General features: G+C 51.0%; 1 protein-coding gene across 1 annotated transcript in view; it reads right to left on the bottom strand.

The window, feature by feature from the left end:
- The window catches only part of GNG7 (G protein subunit gamma 7), a 127,845-nt gene that overhangs the window by 73,373 nt on the left and 33,181 nt on the right, over positions 1–21,291 (bottom strand). The window contains exon 2 of the mRNA XM_081092112.1: positions 15,560–15,618. The gene's annotated coding sequence lies outside the window, so the exon portion shown is untranslated. The remainder of the gene's footprint in view (positions 1–15,559; positions 15,619–21,291) is intronic.

Here is a 21,291-nt window from a genome sequence, read left to right as displayed (position 1 = left end):
TCCAGTTCTTCTAGGTGTAGGTTTAGATTATTTACTGGAGGTTTTTCTTGCTTCTTGAGATAGGCCTGTAATGCTACGAACGTCCCTCTCAGGACTGCTTTCGCTGTGTCCCATAGATTTGGAATGGCTGTGTGTTCATTTTTGTTTGTTTCTAGGTATTTTTTTTTAATTTCTCCCTTGATCTCACTGGTAATCCAAAAAAATCATACACCATGATCAAGTGGGATTTATTCCAGGGATGCAAGGTTGGTACAATATACGCAAATCAATAAATGTGATACATCACATAAACAAAATGAAAGATAAAAATCACATGATCATATCAATAGATGCAGAAAAATCGAACCAGCCACCCTGGAGGACTCTAGGGGTGTCCTACGCTATCGGAACCCTTGGCGGGCAGCTGGCCTTGTGCACAGAGCCAACTCGTGGGGTGGAAATGCTGGCTTCGCTCAAGGCTGTCCTGTGACCTGGGGTAACCTCGCCTACCCTGACTTTCCACTTTCATTTTTAAAAGGGGTAAAGGCTCCCCTCAGAGCAGAGTGACCTTTCTGAAGGTCAGAGATGACATCTCAGCTAAATGACTTGCACTGGGCTTGCATAAACAGTGCCCCTCCGGGATGACCCTCCCCCTTCCTTCCTGCACACCCTTCCGGGGTCTCTTACTGAGGACTGCATTCAATCCACCTCCCTGAGGTGGGTTAAGCAGTACCCCACCCCCCCACAAATTCATGTCCACCTAGAACAGTGGTTCTCAACCTTCCTAATGCCGTGACCCTTTAATACAGTTCCTCATGTTGTGGTGACCCCCAATTTCATTGTTACAAATTGAACATAATTAAAGCATAGTGATTAATCACAAAAACAATATGTAATTATATATGTGTTTTCCGATGGTCTTAGGCGACCCCTGTGAAAGGGTCGTTCGACCCCCAAAGGGTCGCGACCCACAGGTTGAGAACCGCTGACCTAGAACCTCAGAAGGCCACTGGCATGAACGGAATTGTGTCCGCCCACAAATTGATATGTTGGACTCCTGGCCTTCAGAACCTTCGACTGTGACTGTACCTGGAGATGGGGTCTTTAAGAGGTGATGAAGGTAAAAATGAGGTGGGCCCTAATCCAACATTACTGGTGTCCTTTTAAGTAGGACACAGGCATGCACAGAGGGAAGGTGTGTGGACACGGAGAAGTTGGCCGTCTGCATGCCAAGGAGAGAGGCCTCAGGAGGAAGCAGCCCTGCTGACACCTTGGTGTCAAAATTTCGGCCTCCAGCACCGGGATTGCTCTGTTGCTTAAGCTGCCCTGTGTGGTGCTTTGTTATGGCAGCCACCGCAGACTAACAGTGACCTTATTTGGAATGTCACACTCACTGTACCTCTTGTACCTTCTGCATTTTTCTAGCATGGTATATTTATTTATGCAAAAATGTATTTTTCCCCTAGAGGTGTGTGGGCCCAAGTGAGGGTGGACGAGGGAGAAGCCACCTCGTGGCCCAGGTTCCTGATTCTGTGGCTCAGGCTGGATCCCCTTATATTCTGGGGGGCAGACAGGGGGCCCGCAGACTGAGCTCCAGATATTATCTCAGAACCAAAAGGTGTTTCATTCCCCTAAAGAACTGAAAGCAGGGTCTCAAATAGATAATTATACACCTGTGTTCACAGCAGCATTTTCACAACGGCCAAAAGGTGGAAACAACCCAAGTGTTCATCAATAGACGAGTGATAAACACTCTGTGGCCCATCCACACACTGGAATATTACTCAGCCTTAAAAAGGAAGGACACTCTGACACCTGCTACAGGTGGATGAGCCTTGAGGACAGTATGTTCAGTGAAATGAGCCAAACACAAAAGGACAGATACTGTGTGACTCTTAGAGGGAAGTCCATAGACAGAAGTAGATGGTGGGAGCCAGGGCTGGGAAGGGGGGAAGGGGCGGGAGATGGGGCGTTAGTGTTTAATGGGCATAGAGTTTCAGTTTGAGAAGATGAGAAAGTTCTGGAAATGGATGGTGGGGATGGCTGCACAACAATGTGAATGTACTTAATACCACTGAGCTGTGCACTGAAAAATGGTTAAGATGGCAAATTTTATGTTATGCATATTTTACCACGAGAGAGAGAGAGAGAGAGAGAGAGAGAGAGAGAGAGAGAAGGAAAGATGCCCCCCCTCCCCACGCTCCTTGTTCTTGTGTGAGGAACATCGCAGTCTGTGAGTAAACACGGTGGCCCTGGGGGCCTCACAACACAGATGACCATCCCCAGCCGGCAGCTCTCCCCCAGGAGGCAGCTGAGCGAGTCTGAGTCTTCTGGGAAGGGAACAGATTTGCCACCCTTTTCTGATAATTTCCAGGGAGGCGTGGGCAGGCGGGCGGCTAGGAGCCCGGCCCCCGGGCCCTCCATCCCTGGGTGTTTACAGAGCCTGCAGAGATCCCCACCGCAGGCCAGGCTGTTCCTGCCCGGGAAGAGGAAAACAAGGTCAGCCTGGGACACAGCCGCCGCCTGCTGCCGCCTGCTGCCGGCTTTCCTGGTGGACTCCTACCGGTCACTCCCAGGGGGCCGGGCTCTGGGCCGGGAACACGTTCTGTCCACGAGATTCAGTTACTTCTTTCTTGCCCTCAGTCAAGGGCAAGAACGCTGTCACCGGGAACAGGAGTCCAGGGCTTGCCAACCTGTTGACGGTTCTGGGGTCACTCACTGATTCCCGGCATTTCCATAGATACCAGAGAAGTCGGATGACCTCCGGTGTCTTTGGGAAGAAGGAAAGCAGAGAAGGGACGGATGGGGGGACAAGGCCTGCAAAGCGGATGGTGTCATCTAGTCCCTGCAGAACCCTGGGCATCAGCGGCAGCTATCACTCCAATTTTACAAAATGGAAAGAGGACAGGAGGTGCCTGCCTGAGCAGGGGTCTCAGAGCTGAGAGGTACCAAGATAGGTGCCACTTCCTAGGCCTGGCTCCAGCAACCACATGCATTCCCAAACTGGCATGGCCACTGATCTTCTGAAAACAGCCCTGAGGTCTGCTGGGACCTGTGCCCACCCTCACCTCCAAGGTGCCTCAGTTGCCTAATCTGTAAAACAAGGAGCTCAATCAGTTGTTGCCAGGGGTGGGGCTAGAACCCTCTATGGCTCCCTATTGCCCTCGGGATAAAGCACTATCTGTGCCGGTGGGCTCCTCGCTCCCTCTCCCTCACACAAGGTCCTAGAACCGACCTCTGCTCCTGTGCCACCTGGAGGGTCCACCTACCAGGTTCCATCAGCTCCAGGGCGCTGTCGGCCTCAACTCAGACACCACTTCCTCCAGGAAGGCCTCCCTGAGGCTCTGGACAGAGCCCCCTGGGTGAGTACCTGCTCTAACTCAGGCAGCGTCATCACCATCAGCTCACATGGCCAGGGTCTCACCCAGGATGGTCCTGCCCCAAGGAGACACTGGCAACACCTGGGGACATCTGTGGTTGTCACAATAGAGGTGCTCCTGCCGTCGAGAGGGTGGGGGCCAGGGATGCTGCTCAATATCCCACAGTTTCCAGGAAGGCCCCCACAGAGAGTGACCCAGCCTCTATTGGAAGCAAGAGACCTGGTAATGGTGTGCCGGGGCAATGGTGGGTGTGGCCCCAGCCCTCAGTCCTTGTTTCCCCCTCTCTTCCCACCTACACTGTGTGCCCTTCCTCTCACCTGCAGCCCAGGTGCCACGAACCCCCACCCCCACCTGGCTGGCTGTTCCTCCTGCTGCCTGGCTTTGCCAGTCTCTTGGGTGAGAGGGTGCCTGGCTCTGGGAGCTGGCCTCCCATCGAGCAGGGCTCTGAATCAGCCGGGATATTAGTCAGGGTGCCAGGGAATAGCATGTTAAATTCCAGGAGGCGCATGAGCTCAGGCCTCATCCCCTCAATGACTCAGCCAGGGAAGCCCCATGTGATCATTACTCCTTTCGGGGTACAAGGATTACGTCCTCGAGGTTCCGTTCACTGTCTCCAGCATGTCACTGGTCCCAGTCACAGGCTCACCTCTCTGTTCAGAGGTCAGGTGAGGATTTGTTCCTTCTCTCACTCACTCACTCACCAAACATCCAGTGGGCGGTTGGAGCATCAGATCCCTGGTCTGGGCCTGGTGACACTCAGCTAACTACCACAAAACAGTTACCATGTCGCCCTGGGCAGGTTACTTAGCCTCTCTCTGCTGCTGTTTTCTCATCTGGAAAACAGATAATCAGCTCTACTTTGCAGAGTTGTGGTGGGTTTTAGAAGGAGTGTGTCTGAAGGTAGCACAGTAGGTGTATCAGTCAGCTACTGCTGTATAACAAGTTATCACAAACTTAGCAGTTTAAAACAACACACATTAGTCATCTCACAGTTTCTATGTTAGGAACTGGGGCACAACTTAACTGGGTCCTCTACTCAAGGTCTCAGAAGCTTAAAATCAAGGGATTGGCCAGGCTGAGTTCCCATATAGAATTTAGGGTCCCTTCCAAGCTCATTCAAGTGGTTGGCAGAATCTAACTGCCTGCAGCTATAGGACTGGGGGTCCCCATTTTCTTGCTGGCTATGGTGTGGGGATTGCTCTCAGTTCCCAGAGGCTCTATGGCCTCCTCCACAGGCAGTTCACAATGTGTCTGTTTGCTTTCCTCAAGGCCAGTCAGAGAGGGTCTGCCACTGCTTCTGATATCTGTCTCTCCCTCTCTTCTTTTATTGTGGTAAAAATCACATAACGTAAGACTTACCGCTTTAACCTGTTTTATTTGTACAGCTGAGTAGAGCTAAGTATATTCACATACACGAGTTAGAGGCGCTCTCTCTACTGTACGTGTGGTGGTCCTGCACACTCATAACTCAGGGAAAGCCCAATATGTACATGTGATAAACTGTGGTGGCCTCTGCACACACATGGTCCCCGTGCCAATTTCCTGGTCTCGTGCTACGGTTATGTGAGATGCCACCACAGGGGAAAGCTGGGGGAAGGGTGCTCAGGACCCCCTGAAAAAATGTTTGTAATTTCCTTTGCAATTACTTCAAAATAAAGGTTTTTAAAAATATGTTAGTCGAAGCCATAGGTATATTTAGGTGTAACTGGGCCAAAACATGCGAGGCATTCCCCAAGGCCGACATCCTCCTTTCTCCCCCAACCCTGTCGTCCCCCCAGAGTCCTGACAATACGTCCTGCAGGGAGACGCGGAGGTCAGAGAGAAGGGCAAAGATGCCCCTGCTCAGCCGAGGCAGAGGCTCAGCGCTGGTCGTGCCTCCCTGACTATGACTATGCTCCCTTCTTCCTCTGTGTGGCCAGCAGGCTTCTAAGAGCCCCCAGGTCCCTGTAGATGAACCCCTGAGTATAGACAGGACCTGTGAACATGGTAAGACACCCCTGGTATGTTATTTTGTACAAAAGAAGGGATTTGGAGGATGTAATTAAAATCTCAAATCAGTTGACCTTGAGTGAATCAAAAGGGAAATGTGCCTTGGTGGGCCTGGCCCAATCAGGCGAGTCCTTCTTGCAGTGAGACTGGAAGTGTGAGAGGGTCTGTAGAGGGGACAGGACCTGAGAACACCTCTGGGTGCGGAGAGTCATGTCATCCCTAGCTGGCGGCTGGCAAGACGACTGAGAAGAACGAGATCCTGCTGACAACCTGGGTCAACCTGGAAGTGGGTCCTCCCCGGTCTCGCCTCAGATGAGAACTCGGCCCTGGCCAAGCCCAATGAGACCCTGAACAGAGGGCCGGCCATGCCATGCCCACACTTCTAGAACCGGGAGCCAATGGACAGGTGTGGTTTAATGGACATGTTTGTGGTGACTTGTTATGCAGCAACAGCTAGCGAATACACTTTATGTGACAGCACTGCAAAGCATCTGGGGCTTGCTGATCACTTTCATATTTAAGGGATGCTCCCATCGCTCAGGAACTCTAAGCATTTTGGGTGCAATGAGCCCAGAACCATGGGTGCAGACCAAAATTTGTATTTATTATTAACCGCACCATCACACCTCCCAACAGTCCCACCTCCGATTACCATCACACTGGGGGTTAGGTTTTAACTTTTGAATTTGGGGATACCAATGGCAATTACAGACAATGGGTGATTCAGTCTAAGGCAATGAGAGACAGGCTCCCAACACACCAGTTCCCTGTGGGCCCTGCAGTTGTTGCACCTGCTCAGGCCTCCACTGGGCTGACCGGCTCAGGAGCCCTCAGCTCTGGAGCTGCTCCCCCTGCCCCGCAACTCCTGAGCACAGCCCACCTGGGCCCTCTCCAGGGATCCGGGTATTTGCTGACTGAAAGAACAAAGTGGGAGGCAAGGGAAAGAGGAGCCGAGGCCGACATCCTCAGTGCCCACCAGCTCAGATGGAATCAGGACTGAGAATGGGCCTTGGGAGGATGTGGGGACCCCTTCTGCCCACCCCAAATGAGCTCCTCTCCGGCCTCGTCACGGCTCCCCCGGCTCCCCCACCTGCCTGTCATATGTGACTGTCACAACCCTGTGTGTGTTTTGAGTCCGATGACTCTCTGATGACTGCCTGCCTGCGTCATCCCCTGCCCTGGGGCTGACTGTTCAAGTGGTTGCCCAGCAACAAGCACGTGGCTGCAGATGCTGCAGTCGGCATGCCTTTGCTGCCAGGGGGCTGCTCCAGTTCTGGCTGCCCCATCCATGGATCCCTCTTCGGTTATCGGGGCTGTGAGCTTCGCTGGGCCTTGATTTTCAAACAGGTAAAAGCGGGTGGTAGCACTAACTGACCCGTGTTGGACTGGCTGAGAGACCTTAGCCTGTGGGGCCCAAAAGCGTGGGGCCTGCTGGCCGTGGCCTGGGTGAGAACCAGTGATAACACAATGCAGAGAATACAGAGTGGTCTTGAGTCAACACAGAAGGCAAGAACCTCATAGAGCAGGGTGCCCCCTCGGCAAAGCTGACATCGGGCCTGGGTCATTCCCTGGGGTGCAGCCATCCTGAGCACTGTGGGGTGCTGAGCCCCATCTCTGGGCCCGCCCACTTGATGCCAGGTGTACTCCCCGGTCAAGACAACCACAAATGTCTCAGACATGGCCCAGTGTCCCCTAGAGGCGAAGTCACCCCTAGATGAGACCCTGCGGTAGGGGGTCAAGGTCATGTCTGAGCAGGGCCTGCTGCCTGGGGAAGCACCATGTGGCTTGGTCTCTGGAATCAGAGGCTCCAGGCAGAGGGCTTGGGGCCCTGTGGGCTGCGTCAGGAGACTCATAATTACATAAATACTGTACACGTTTTCTGTTGGGAAGGTGGCGGCGGCAGCCCGTGACCTTCCATGAGCAGAACATTCTAGATTTTCACTGTATATCTTGGCAGTCCTTTTAGGAGAACAATGTGTCCATGGAAAGAACTGATAATAATGTGCATTTTAACACACCCAGGACAGACTGAAAGCAGTCACTCCCCAGGAGAAAGACTAGCGCTCCTATTTGCACGCCAGGGCGGGAGTCTGTTCCCCACACAAAGGCCACTCTCTTAGGATAAAAGCTCTGGCAATGCTTTCAGCAGAAATGTTCAGAAACTCCCGGAGAACAGGAGCCATCAGGAAGGCACGCTCTGCTGTTGGGGGGCTCTTTTGTGCTCTATGGAGTGAGCAGTCCAGCTGCAGAAATGCCTGCCCTTGTAGGATCCCCCCTCGGCATTGCTGACACGGGCTGGTCATCTCTGTGGGACCCGTCCTGTGCACTGGGGAACCCAGAACACATGCCTGGCCCCACTCCCTCGATGCCAGGAGCCATCCGGTCTGACAACCACAGGTGTTTCCAGACATCATCCAGTGTGCCCCGAAGGCAGGATCACTCTTAAGACGGGAAACCATAAAAATATTAGAGGAATCCACAGGCAGCAAAATCTCAGACATATGCCGAAGCAATATCTTCACTGATACAGCTCCTAGGGCAATGGAAACTAAGGAGAAAATAAACAAATGGGACTACATCAAAATAAAAAGCTTCTGCACAGCAAAAGAAACCATCAGCAAAACAACAAGAAAGCCCACTGCGTCGGAGAACAGATTTGCCAATGTTATCTCCGATAAGGGTTTAATCTCCAACATTTACAGGGAATTCATACAACTTAACAAAAGGAAGATAAACAACCCAATCAAAGACTGGGCAATGGACCTAAATAGATACTTTTCGAAAGAGGACATTCAGAAAGCTAAGAGACATATGAAAACATGCTCAAAGTCACTAGTCATCCGAGAGATGCAAATCAAAACGACAATGCGGTACCATCTCACACCTGTCAGAATGGCTATCATCAACAAATCAACAAAAAAACAAGTGCTGATGAGGATGTGGAAAAAAAGGAACCCTCGTGCACTGTTGGTGGGAATGCAGACTGGTGCAACCACTCTGGAGAACAGTATGGAGTTTCCTCAAAAAATTCAAAATGGAACTCACATTTGACCCAGTGATCCCACTTCTAGGAATATATCCCAAGAAACCAGAAACACAAATCAGAAAGGATATATGCACCCCTATGTTCATAGCAGCACAATTTACCATAGCTAAGATTTGGAAACAGCCTAAGTGCCCATCAGCAGATGAGTGGATTAAAAAACTGTGGTACATCTACACAATGGAATACTACACTGGGGTAAAAAAAAAAAAAAAAAAAGAAGGAATTTTTACCACTTGCAACAGCATGGATGAAACTGGAGAGCATTATGCTAAGCGAGATAAGCCAGTCAGAGAAAGAGAAATATCACATGATCTCACTCATTTGTGGAATATAATGAACAACATAAACTGATGCACAAAAATAGATCCAGAGACAGAGAAGCATCGATCAGACCATCAAACTTCAGAGGGAAGGCGGGGGTGAGGGGGGTGGGTGGGGGGGAATCACCAAAGGACTTGTATGCATGCATATAAGCCTAACAATGGACACAGACACCAGGGGTCGTGAGGGCATGAGTGGGGGGGTGGGGGGCAAAGGGGGAATAAGGACACATTTGTAATACGTTAATCAATAAAGAAAAAAAAGAGAATTATTGATTTTAGACCAATATATGCAAAATATAGTCATTTTCACTCTCGGCTCCATTTCGGGTGCCCAGTAGCCCCCGTGGCTAGTGGCTACCATTTTGGAAATCGAAGCTCTGGACACTGTGTCCAGCTCAAAACTCAATGTCACTGCAATAAAACTAGCACCACAGCAGCCTCGGCCTCCGAGCCAGGTGACTCTCAAGCTGCGTGGCCGGTGCAGGCAGCGGACGGGGCCCAGGCTCCCCGAGAAAGGCCTTGCTCTGCACAGCTGCCATGCTGCAGGGGCGCGCCTGCTGCTCTCTGAGGCAGTCATCAGCTGGCTGTGCTCCCAGCTCCCAAGACCATGACAAGGTCCATCCAGAAGAAACGTAACCACACTCAACGACAGAGTGCGAGAGGACCCAGTACCACAGGGTCTCGCTGTGCGAGCCACCCCTGGGGGTACTGGCCACGTCTGAGGACCCCCACCAGTGGGCCCATGACTCTCGCCAGGACGTCAGCTCTGTGAGAGCCAGGGGTCTTTGGTCGTCCTGGCCACTGCTGTTTCCCTAGACCAGTGATGGCGAACCTTTTGAGCTCAGAGTGTCAGCGTTTTGAAAAACCCTAACTTAACTCTGGTGCCGTGTCACATATAGAAATTTTTTGATATTTGCAACCAGAGTAACACAAAGACTTATATTTTTGATATTTATTGTATATATTTAAATGCCATTTAACAAAGAAAAATCAACCAAAAAAATGAGTTCGCGTGTCACCTCTGACACGCGTGTCATAGGTTCGCCATCACTGGCCCAGGCAGACATCTGGAAATCCTTGCTGAGGGAATGAATAAAATCTCGGAGGGTCACCATGTACCCAGCCAGGCCAAGCAGCAACCACGCAGGTGATGGTCACACACGTCCGAGGGGGCCACAGGGAGACCAGGCAGGTTCCTCACGCAGGAGGCCTGAGGGGGCTTCTGAGGGTTGGTGTCATTTAAGTGAGTCCCCAGAGGGGCTGCACAGGGCCTGGCTGCAGAGGTGCCAGGGGCCAGAGCTTCAGGTCACTGCAGGGCCGTCCTTGGGGGTGCAAAAGCAGCAGTGAGACTGCCACCCTGACTTTGCCTCTTTGCTTCCCTCGTGAAGCCTCCACTCCAGCCACTGGGCCATGGTAGGCTTGGGGGGTACAGACACCCAAAGCTACAGAGCCCATGTTTTCTGCCTCTCTCCTGCACCCACAGATGGGAGTCTCCATGGCTGCGAGGCAGGGGGCCCCCAAGGCAGGGTGACTAGGGGACTCTCGGTGCTGAGTCAGAATGTCTCAGGGAACAGGGACAGGTGGTCACGGGCGCCAAGAGGGGCAAGGGCTTGACTGAAAATGTCTGGGTACCCACCTACACCACCAGAATTTCCACCTCCACCTGGCTCAAGGCCCAGTCTGATCCCATGGGCCTTCTCCGCCCCCTAGTGGCTGCTAGAGGAAACGGCAAATGTCACCCAGCTTCAGACAACGCTGGGCAAACCCCACGACCCAATGGCATCTGCAGAAATCCAGAGAATGGGATCAGAGCACTGGCTCTGCCTTCAGGATGGGCGGCAGTGACCCTCACTCGATGACACACCAACTCGCAGGAGAAGGTGGCTGCTCAGTCATGGGAGACCCTGCTCAGAGTCTTACACGTCTTGGACCCTATCTGATCCTCTGCCTGTCAAAGACCTTTAATCGGGACCCTCGGACCCTGGTGCTGTAGGAAACAGAATGTGAGGATGCCTGTGGTGGCGAACACAGCGCCTGGCAAACACGATGTCCTCAACAAGTGACTATTAAAGCTTCTAAAAACCATCGGAGAAAGCCTGGCATTACCCACTTGGAGGAGTTTCCTTGGTAATCCCTGCAAGACCTGCCTGTAGGTGCCAGCTCAGCAAATAATTCTGTCTCCCTCCAACAGGGTCCCCCTCAGCTGACATAAGGCAGGAAACTCTCCATGGGGCCGTCCTGGGCGCTGGGGGGCTCTGAGTGGCATCCCTGGACCTCATCCACTAGATGCCAGGAACCCCGTTGTGACAACCACAGATGTCCCCAGATTGGCCTCCTGCCCTTAGGGGGCAGGATCACCCTCAGTTGTATGTAAAGGCATCAAAGCCAAAGAAAACGCTTGGAATTTTCAGCTACTCTGTGACGTCCCGTTGACACATTGGAGTGAAACTGAAGCACCACACGGAGCTCAGACTGCTGGAACGTTTTGTCTCCAGATGATGTTCCCAAATCTTCTTCCCTAGAAAAATTCTCAGTAGCACTTGTGGAAATGTAATTAGCGGCCTTTTTCCTCTGTGGTAATGACACAGATTTGGGTCTGTAATAAAGAGGAACAAGTCCCTTTAGACCTGAAGGCCAGACTGTTCAAGGTCCCCAGCTGGCACTGCTGACATCAGGACCTGGTCATTCCTTGTGGGGGACTCTCCTGGGCACTGTGGGGTGTTGAGCAGCATCCCTCGCCCCACTCACCTGATACCAGGAGCACCCCCAATTGTGACAACTACAGATGTCCTCGGACATTGTCCTATCCCCTGGGAGACCCACAAATACAGAATTTCCAATGGCTCAAGGATTTAAGTACAAAATATGCAATTCGGAGACAATGCAGGTGAATTGTTTTTATGTCTTGAAATTGAAGGCCTCCCAGACACAAAGGAGGACACTTGTGTCCGGGAAACATTTACAGTCCCAGTTCCTAAGGCAGAACCACCACGAGCCAAGTGGGGAGACAATCTGAAAAGTAACGGCACATTTGACGGGCACCAGACAGCGTCCAAATGGAGAAATATAGCAAGTTCCCACGAATGTGTGCAAAGAGCTCATGCAAGTCCACGAGACAGAGAAACCCCCAACACAAAGGTGAGCAGAAAACACGGCCAGGCCACTCACAGCAGATGCTCCCGAGAGCAAATGCTGAACTCATGGATAACACAGGAGACCCACACACAGCAGCCACGCAAGCGCCCCAGTGGTCATATTGGTAAAGACATGACAACTGCAGTTGGGATGGTAGGAAAAGGGGCCCTGGGAGTAAAACATGGTACATTTCTGGAGGCCCCTGTGGCTGAAAGTCAAAAATGTAAATGGAAATACCCTGATTTAAACACACACACACACACACACACACCACAAACCTACTTATAGGAACTTATCCTATCTAATAATAGAGAAACATGGTAATTAACCATAACTTCGCTACCTTTCCCATTGGCTAATCAGCGAGATATGCAAATTAACTGCCAACCAAGATGGCGGCCAGCAGCCAGGCAGCTGAAGCAAACAGGAGGCTTGCTTGCTCCAGTGAAGGAGGAAGCCAAGGTTCCCCGCCTGCCGCTGCCAGCCTCTGAGCTGCACTCTAAGAAACAATGTTGCAATTATAGAAGCTAAACAAACCCCAGAAACCTGCTTTCAGCTGTCAGAGCTGGAGCTGCAACAGTGTTTCAATTATAGAAGCCAAACAAAGCCCAGATACCTGCTTTCAGCAGCCAAGGTCTCAGAGCTGGAGCCAAGCCTCAGAGCTAAAGCCGGCTCTCAGCTCCAGTGACAGCCATAGAAGGTAAATAAATCCCAGAGTAAAAAGAAAAAAAGGAGAGGTTGAGAGCTTCAGTCATCCGCCAGCCTGAAAACGGCCCTCAGCCCCTCACCCAGACTGGCCAGGCACCCCAGTGGGGACCCCCACCCTGAAGGGGGTGCAACCAGCTGCAAACAGCCATCATCCCCTCATCCAGGCTGGCCAGGCACCCAAGCGGGACCCCCACCCTGATCTGGGACACCCTTCAGGGCAAACCAGCTGGCCCCCACCCGTGCACCAGGCCTCTATCCTATATAGTAAAAGGGTAATATGCAAACTGACCCTAACAGCAGAAGGACTGGGAATGACTGGTCACTATGACACACACTGACCACCAGGGGGCAGACGCTCAATGCAGGAGCTGTCCTCTGGTGGTCAGGGCGCTCTCACATGGGAGAAGCTCTGTTCAGCCACAAGTCAGGCTGATGGCTGCCAGTACAGCGGTGGCGGTGGGAGCCTTTCCTGCCTCCTCAGCAGCGCTAAGGATGTCCGACTGCAGTTTAGGCCTGCTCCTTGCTGGCAAGTGGACATCCCCTTAGGGCTGCCGGGCTGCCAGAGGGATGTCTGATTGCCATCTTAGGCCCAATCCCCCGGGGAGCGGGCCTAAGCCAGCAGGTGGTCATCCCCTGAGGGGTCTCAGACTGCGAGAGGGCACAAGCCAGGCTGAGGGACCCCCCTCACCCCCGAGTGCACAAATTTTTGTGCACCGGGCCTCTAGTCCCAAATAATAAGCAACCAAGGTTGTACAAAGTACACAAGGACATTCATCCCAGAGCACTGCACACAAGGAAAAGAAAATAAACACCCAGAGAAGCCAACCAAGAGGAAACCAGTCAAATCAATTATAAAATCATTTTAAAGAAATAAATTATAATTTCTCTATAAGGTGGACTGTTAAACCAACATCAGGAAAGATGGAAATCTAGCTTTACTGATGAGAAAAAATGCCCATCAAGAAAAATGAGCTCATTAGAGGAAAAAATAATCTACGTATCTAAAACCAGTGCGTGAATGTAATTCACAGAGACTCGGGGAGGACGCTCACCAGATGTCAACAACAGTCATCTCCGGCAGGGGTTTAGGCCCCCCCCTTCCTGTACAGGCCTGCATTTCCACTTTCTTTTTACAGGAAGTCAGTGTGATGTTGACACTGAAGAGATAGGATGAGGGAGGCTTGCTGGTCCACACGCTGCGAAGACCATACACCGGCCACAACCTTGCCCAACAACCTGCACGCAGTTCACCAAACTCCCCTCTGGTCGGCCACTTTGTGAGACAGGAGTTACATTTTAAATCTGCTCTGGACCTCGGCTGAGCGTAAATAAGTCGGACAGACACCAGGCTCCAACTTCGGCTTTTGGTCTCTGGCCTCAGGATCAGCCTCTCTCTCTCTGGCTTAGCAAAAATATATATGTTTTAACATTATTGAAGTGCACGTTACCTTCTATAAAATTCACTAGTTTGAAGTGCACACCTCAGAAGATTTTCTAGTGAGTTCATGGAGTTGTGTGACCGCTCCTGCCACGCAGTGTGGGAACCTTTCCTTCACCCCATCAGAGTCCGGTGCTCATTCACACTAACTCCTCCCACCCAGGCCCTGGCAACCACTACAGGTTTGCCTCCTCTAGACATTTCATCTAAATGGCACCATAATGTGTTGCCTTCTTTCCCAACATTTTTTATACAAAGACACACACTGAATGGGAGTAGCCAACATTATAAAGACATCAGATCTCCCTCAAGTTTATTGATAACACAATCCTAATCAAAATGCCATCAGAATTTTTGTTAGTAACCAGAAATTGATTCTAAAGATTGCATGAAAGAGAAAACTCCATAAGAGTCGCAAAAACATTTATGAAAAAAGAAGGAGCAAGGAATGGGGCTCGAAACATACCAGAGAATTATAATAAATACAACAAGCAAGCAGTAGCCCAGAGCACATAGCAACCTCTAACTAATTTTTATGTTACTTCCTCTTCCCACATTATACAAGCCACTCAAAATCCTCTGGGGAATGAGACCAGAGATAAACAAAGGAGCTAACAGAACAAGACCCGAGCCTTAGCTTTGCTCCTAACTTGTTAAAAACCTTCCTGGCCCTGGCTGGTGTTGCTCAGTGGGTAGAGTGTCAGCCGAAGCACCAAAGAGTCCTGGGTTTGATTCCTAGTCAAGGGTACATACCTGGGTTGTAGGTTCGATCCCCAGCCCCTGTTGGGGCACCTGCAGGAGGCAATGAATCAATATGTCTCTCTCACAGGGATGTCTTTTGTCTCTCTCTCTCCCCCGCTCCCACTTCTCTCCTACTCTCTATAAAAATCAATGGGAAAAATATCCTTGGGTGAGAATTAACAACAAAAAAGGAACCTTCCTGAAGCCACTGTGGTGTTCCCAGTCTGCCAGGGTGGGTGACGTGTTTCAGATATTCATCACATCTGGTGACTTAGCACTGTTCCTGTCAATGGTTAAGCTAAGACCGCTGAAAGCTGGCCAGCACAGTTGCCCACTTTCTGCGCTGGCCCCATCCTGGGGTGCACTGGGACCAGTCTATGTTCCCCTACTACTTCATGGGTGACTGGAGTCCAAGAGCAGAAGACATTCCCTGTCACTCTCGTGTGCTCTTTTTTTTTAAAAAAAAATTGCTTTTAAATTGAAGAGGGAGAGAGAGATAGAAACATCAATGATGAGAAAGAATCACTGATCGGTTGCCTCCTGCATGCCCCCTACTGGGGATTGAGCCCAAAACCTGGGCATGTGCCCTGACCAGGAATCCAACTATGACCTCCTGGTTCATAGGTCAACGCTCAACCACACCAGCGGGCTCCCATGCACTCTTGGCAGAAAGGAGAAGAGAAGAGTCAGGCACGCACAGTTGAGGACGCATACTCCAACGGTAAACCAACCTCCTAACTCTCATCCTGACTCGGACTGGCCAACCCAGCAACTGCATGAAGTGTGAATGTGGAGAAAAGAAAAACATCATGACACCAACCTGTGTGCAAGGCCGAGCTGTCTTCAGCGCCGAGGTTCCAGGAACCCAAAGTCCGCTCCCTGGAAGAAAACGTAAGACTTAGTTGATCATCGCGTGGCCAGAAACGTGGGTGTTACTGTGGGCATTGGCACCAAAGAGTCATGAGCTCATATTAGACAGCAGTGAAAATCATTCTGGGAGTCCTGCCTTTGGGTCACTCTGACAGGCACTGGGGACACCACAAATAGGAGGCTTCGAGATGCAGAGAGGGTAGGTTTGGAAGCAATGAGAGCCCTGGCCGGTGTGGCTCAGTTGGTTGGAGTGTCATCCCCCTCACTGAAAGGTTGCCAGTTTGATCCCCAGTTGGGGTACATATGAAAGGCGGCCAATGGATGTTTCTCTCTCACATCGATGTTTCTCTCCCTTCCTTCCTTTCTCTCTAAAATCAATGGACATATCCTCAGGTGAGGATTTTTTTTTTTTTAAAAGGGAGGCAATTAGAGATTGATAACATTATCCCTAATAAATTTCCAAAACGAAATTAAATGAGAGGACTGGATGTTTACATGACCTTTTAGAGTTTACAAAAGACAGTCACCTGCATCATTTGAATGTCATGGTCCCCGGGGAGGAAGAAGGGGAGACTGAGTCAACCTCTTGCCCCAGGGTACCCACAGGGTGACCACGTCACCCAGATCTGCCTAAGGAGTTGTGAGAACTAAATGCATTGTGGGGTCATAGACGGGGTCCTGGGGCAGAAAGAAGGGAACTAGTGAAATGTGAATAGAGAGTGAAGCTGAGTTCACATGGATGTACCTGTCTGTGTCCTGGTCGTCACAATGTCCCATGATTATGGAAGACGTGACCCCTGGAAAACTAGGTGGTGGGTAGACAGGAACTCGCTGTGCTATTGAAACTCTTCTGAAATCTTAAACCACTCCAAAATAAGGAGTGTACTTAACAAAACAGCTAATGAAAAATTTTAAGTGCTGTTTCCTTCCTCTGGGTTCAGGCTGATTTGCTGTCAGTAAAAGGCCAGGATGGCGAACTGAAATCCCCACCATCACCCGCAGATGGCGCCAGTGCTCCAGGAATGCCCTAAGCCCTTGGGGATCCTGAAACTGCTAGCATCTACCCAACAGGATCTGCTCTTCTAGGCTGCAATTTAGGACAAGCACTGCTGGGGAACTGAGGCAAGAGGGGCGCCCGGGACCTCCGACCGAGCAGCAGTGGCTGGAAGAGATGAGAGAGGAAAGGGCTGGAACAACATGCCCATGGACCTGGAGGCCAAGACTTGCCTCAGCCTTGCAGGAACTACTAGTATCTATAGTACGTATACGGTCCTTCAACTTTTTATTTTTGAATCAATTAAAAACTCACAAGAAATTGCAAAGTTAGCAAAGAGGAGTCCCAGTTCCCCAGATGGAAACTCTTTACACAACTAAGGGACATTATCAAAACCAGGGAACAGTGACTAATAAACTGGGCACCATCTTTTAGACCAGGGGTGGGCAAACTTTTTGACTCGAGGGCCACAATGGGTTCTTAAACTGGACCGGAGGGCCGGAACAAAAGCATGGGTGGAGTGTTTGTGTGAACTAATATGAATTCAAAGTAAACATCATTACATAAAAGGGTACGGTCTTTTTTTTTTTTTTTTTTAGTTTTATTCATTTCAAACGGGCCGGATCCGGCCCGTGGGCCGTAGTTTGCCCACGGCTGTTTTAGACAGTCTTACTGAGATATCATTCACCCATTTGAAGTGCATGATTCAGTGGTTTTTAGTATATTCATAAAGTTGTACAACCAACACCATAATTGAATTTAGGACATTTTCATCACCCTTAAAGGATACCTGTCCCCATTAGCAGTCACTCCCCAGCCCCTGGCAACCACTAACCTACTTCCTGAGGATGTGCCTGTCCTGGACATTTCACATGAATGGAATCACACACTGTGTGGCCTTTGGTGTCTGGCTTCTCTCACTGACATCGTGTGTTCAAGGTCCATCCACATTATAGTGAGTGTCAGTGCCTCACTGCTTTTCATGGCTGAGTAATAAGTCTACTGCGTGGATGGACACATTATCCATCGTCCACTAATGGACATTTAGGCTGTTTCCACCTTTTGGCTGTTGTGAATCATCCTGCTGGAAACATCGATGTCTTATGAATCATTTTAAAATGGTTTCTCACTCTGCCTCCACATCTACCAATTGCAAATCTCCCTGTCCCCAGGTCCTGCGGACCCCGGCTGCTGGCTGCTGTCCTTGAGCCCTTGGTCTTGGACTTGAGCAGTAAGGTGACCTCCACCTCTGCTGCCCTAGACCCAGACCAGCTTGGGCCAGGACAGGGAGCAGCCAGGACAAACACATCCCTGATGCTCTGTCCCCGGGGCCAGGAGATGGCAGGCTGTGAGCTCTACCAGCTGGCACCACTCTGTCCCCATGACCTTCACGGCTCGCTCACCCAGACAAACCACTGGACTTTCACTTTCCCTTCAGAGTGAATCCCAATGCGTCCCGCCCTCCCCGAAGGGTCAGCAGTGAAAAGAAGAAGTGGGGCCTCTCTGAGGGACCTGCTGCAGAATCTGCAGAGCCAGTGAAAAAATGAAACCGTGGGACCCCTGGTTAAAAATCAGTGCAAATTTCAAGACGGCAACAGCCGGGTGCTCAGGGGCCTGCAAACCCTCACAGACCCTGCTCTCAGGAACTGCCCATGAGCAGGGCAGACAGACCTCAGACACGAATAACGAACACTCTGGGTAGAAAATCCCAGGTGCTGGGAGGGAGAAATAGATCCTCAAGGGAACGGGCACCATTTCCCATGATGATCAGGAACGCCCTTGGGAAGGAGCTTACTCTTGCTGTAGGCGGCACTTCCTACAACCACTGAGCCCCACTGTCCACAGGCCTTTTTAAAACATCGAGGTGTAATTCACGTACTGTAAAAGTTACCCTTTTAAAGTGTCCGATTCCATGGCTTTTAGGATATTTACAGGGGGTACAAGCCTCGAACCATATAATCCCAGGACACTGCCACTGCCCCCCGGAGAGACCCTGTGCCCATCAGCATCATATGGTACAAAGTTGAGTCTCCCCAGGAGAGACAAGATCCCAAATGGCAGGAATCCCATGTGTTTTGCTTGCATGGCATTCCAATAGCTTTCACCGAGCCCGCCCACAGGAGGGGCTCAGAAATTCCTCACCCAGACTGTGTGTCATCCAGTCGGTGCTAAGGGAACAGCCTGTGCTAAGGGAACAGCCTGTGCTAAGGCAACAGCCTGTGGAGCAGGAGGAGACCAGGCCGAGCCTAGACTTGGGTGCGGTGGGGCCCTTTCCTGCGGGAACCTGGCCTGAAATGGGACTGACACTGGGAACCCACTGCATTCCTATGGGCCGGGCACAGGGCGCGGTCAGCGCAGGCTTGGCTTCGAGCCAGCCGGTAATGCTGGCTAGTCCTCAGCTGCAGACTTCAGCTGTGTCCTCTGTCACCTTGAGAAGGGAAGACAAAAACCACGATCTCAAACCAAGAGTACTTGAGGTTCTTCCGTCGTTAATTTCCTGATCATTAATTTCTATTGTCCTTATCATTCAGAAAGGGTTCAATAGATTTGTCAGATTTGTCAGCGAGTGTGTCCAAGCAGTTGGTGGTGGGCAGGGACACAGGTGACTGGATCCTGAGTTCCCCAGCCTGAATGTCCGAAACTGCCAAAAACAGGGCCGTGAAACTGGTTTAGGGGGACCCCTGAGGAAGCGACACAGGCCTGGAGGAATCAGATTGCTCTGGACCCTTTAGAACCCATCACCAGTAAGAAGGCTGAGGAACAAGCCCCCACTGACCCAGGATGTCAAATCTAGGCAGGAAGCCAGCAAGTCACAACCTATTTCTCTAGATCAGAGTTACCAGAACTTTTTTAAATAAAAATTTTTTTATTGACTTCAGAGAGAAAGGGAGAAGGAGAGAGAAATAGAAATATCAATGATGACAGAGAATCATTGATCGACTGCCTCCTGCATGCCCCACACTGGGGATCGAGCCCATAACCCGGGCATGTGCCCTTCTGGTTTATAGGTCAACACTCAATCACTGAGCCATGCCAGCCAAGCGCTACCAGAACTTTTTCAAAGGGTTTGTGCAACCAACATCTTGTATGCAAATGTTGCCCTCCCTCCCTTTAGAATCCCTCTCCTCACTGCTTACATTTGGGCCATCCTGGACACTGGGGGGTGCTGCAGCATTCCTGGCCCACACACTCAATGCCAGGGGCTCCCGAGGTCATTAGGGCCATAGATGTCCCCAAATGTTGCCCAGTGTACCCTGCCAGGAGAAGGGGGGAGGGGAAAAACACTGCACTACAGCTTCCTGAGCTGCTGTTTTATCTTGAAGGGTAAATCCCTTTTGGGGCAGGACCCTGTTATCAATCTCATGGCTGCGGAAGGGGTGGGCAAAAGGGCACTCATGGAGAACTGGGGGGCATCGGGGCCCGTGGGCTGCCAATGTGGGATGGAATGGGCTTTAACCCTCCCTCCTGAAGCCAGGGGCCCCTGGGTAGATTCTGAGGCACACCTGACACCCAGGTTTGATTACACGCTCACGGAGCAGCAGAAAAGGGACACACCGTCCCTGTCATTCCTGTCAGATAGTAATACCCATACATTGTGTGCTCTCACCCTGGCCAGTGTGGCTCAGTTGGTTGAGCATCAAGAGGTTGCTGGTTCGATTCCCAGTCAGGGGTAAGGGCACATGCCAGGATTGCAGGCTTGATCCCCAGTAGGGGGTGCGCAGGAAGGAGGCAGCCAATCAATGTTTTTCTCTCACACGTTGATGTTTCTCTCCCTCACACTCTCTCCCTTCCTCTCTCTCTAAAATCAATTTAAAAACATATTTAAAAATTGTGTGTTCTCTACAGGGTGAGTTTGGTTCTTTGGGGCAGGGGGACGGACGAGGATATCACGGTGGTTCTGGCCCTCCAGGAGCCCCAGCGTGTAACAGACACACAGTGTGCTGGCGTTATGAGAATTTCCTACAGGGTGGCTGATAAACACTGGTTTCTTCTGAGGGAGAAAACAGCATTCCACACTAATTCCATGGCAGGAGTCATTTGGGAAAGGCGATGGCCCACATGGCACTGTGGGCCAGGCAGACGTGTGCGAGTGCTGGCTGCGTGTTCATGTCCCGTGGCTCTGTCTTCTCCGCTGGGAAACAGCAAAGACCATCTACTTGGGGGTTGAGAAAAAGACTGACATTTGAATACAAATGCAAATCTCACAGCATCCAGCAAGTGCTCTGTGAGAAGTCCTCCTGTAACGCAGAACAAAGGAGAGACCTCACGTACTGGTGGTCACACCTTTGTCTCATCCCCTCCCCGTGGTGTTGGTGGGGCCAGTGACTCTGGCAAAGGTGCGGGGGCATTACTTCTGATGTTACACTGAGGAGACTGTGGCCTCCGCCTGGCTAACAGACTCAACTGCTGTCTCAGGCTGCACGCTGTGACGAAGCGATCAGCAACGTAGGCGAAGTCCATGCGGCCTCCACCCAGTAGTCAGAGAAGAACTAAGGCCCAGAGAAAGTGAATTCAGCCAATAGCGACAATGCTGGGCATTGGCAAATTCCCTCACTGAGCTTTCTAATGAGACCCCAGCTCTGGCTGACACCTTAACTGTAACCAGTGAGAGACCCTGAGCAGAGGACCCAGCTGAACCAACACCTGCATTCCGGACCCACAGACACTGTGAGATACTAAATGTGCTG

Source organism: Myotis nattereri, assembly GCF_964212035.1.
Source record: "Myotis nattereri genome assembly, chromosome: 5".
In the NCBI taxonomy this organism is placed as follows: domain Eukaryota; kingdom Metazoa; phylum Chordata; class Mammalia; order Chiroptera; family Vespertilionidae; genus Myotis; species Myotis nattereri.
The sequence above is the reverse complement of the archived record's forward strand: the minus strand, read 5'-3'. Positions and strand labels throughout refer to the sequence as shown.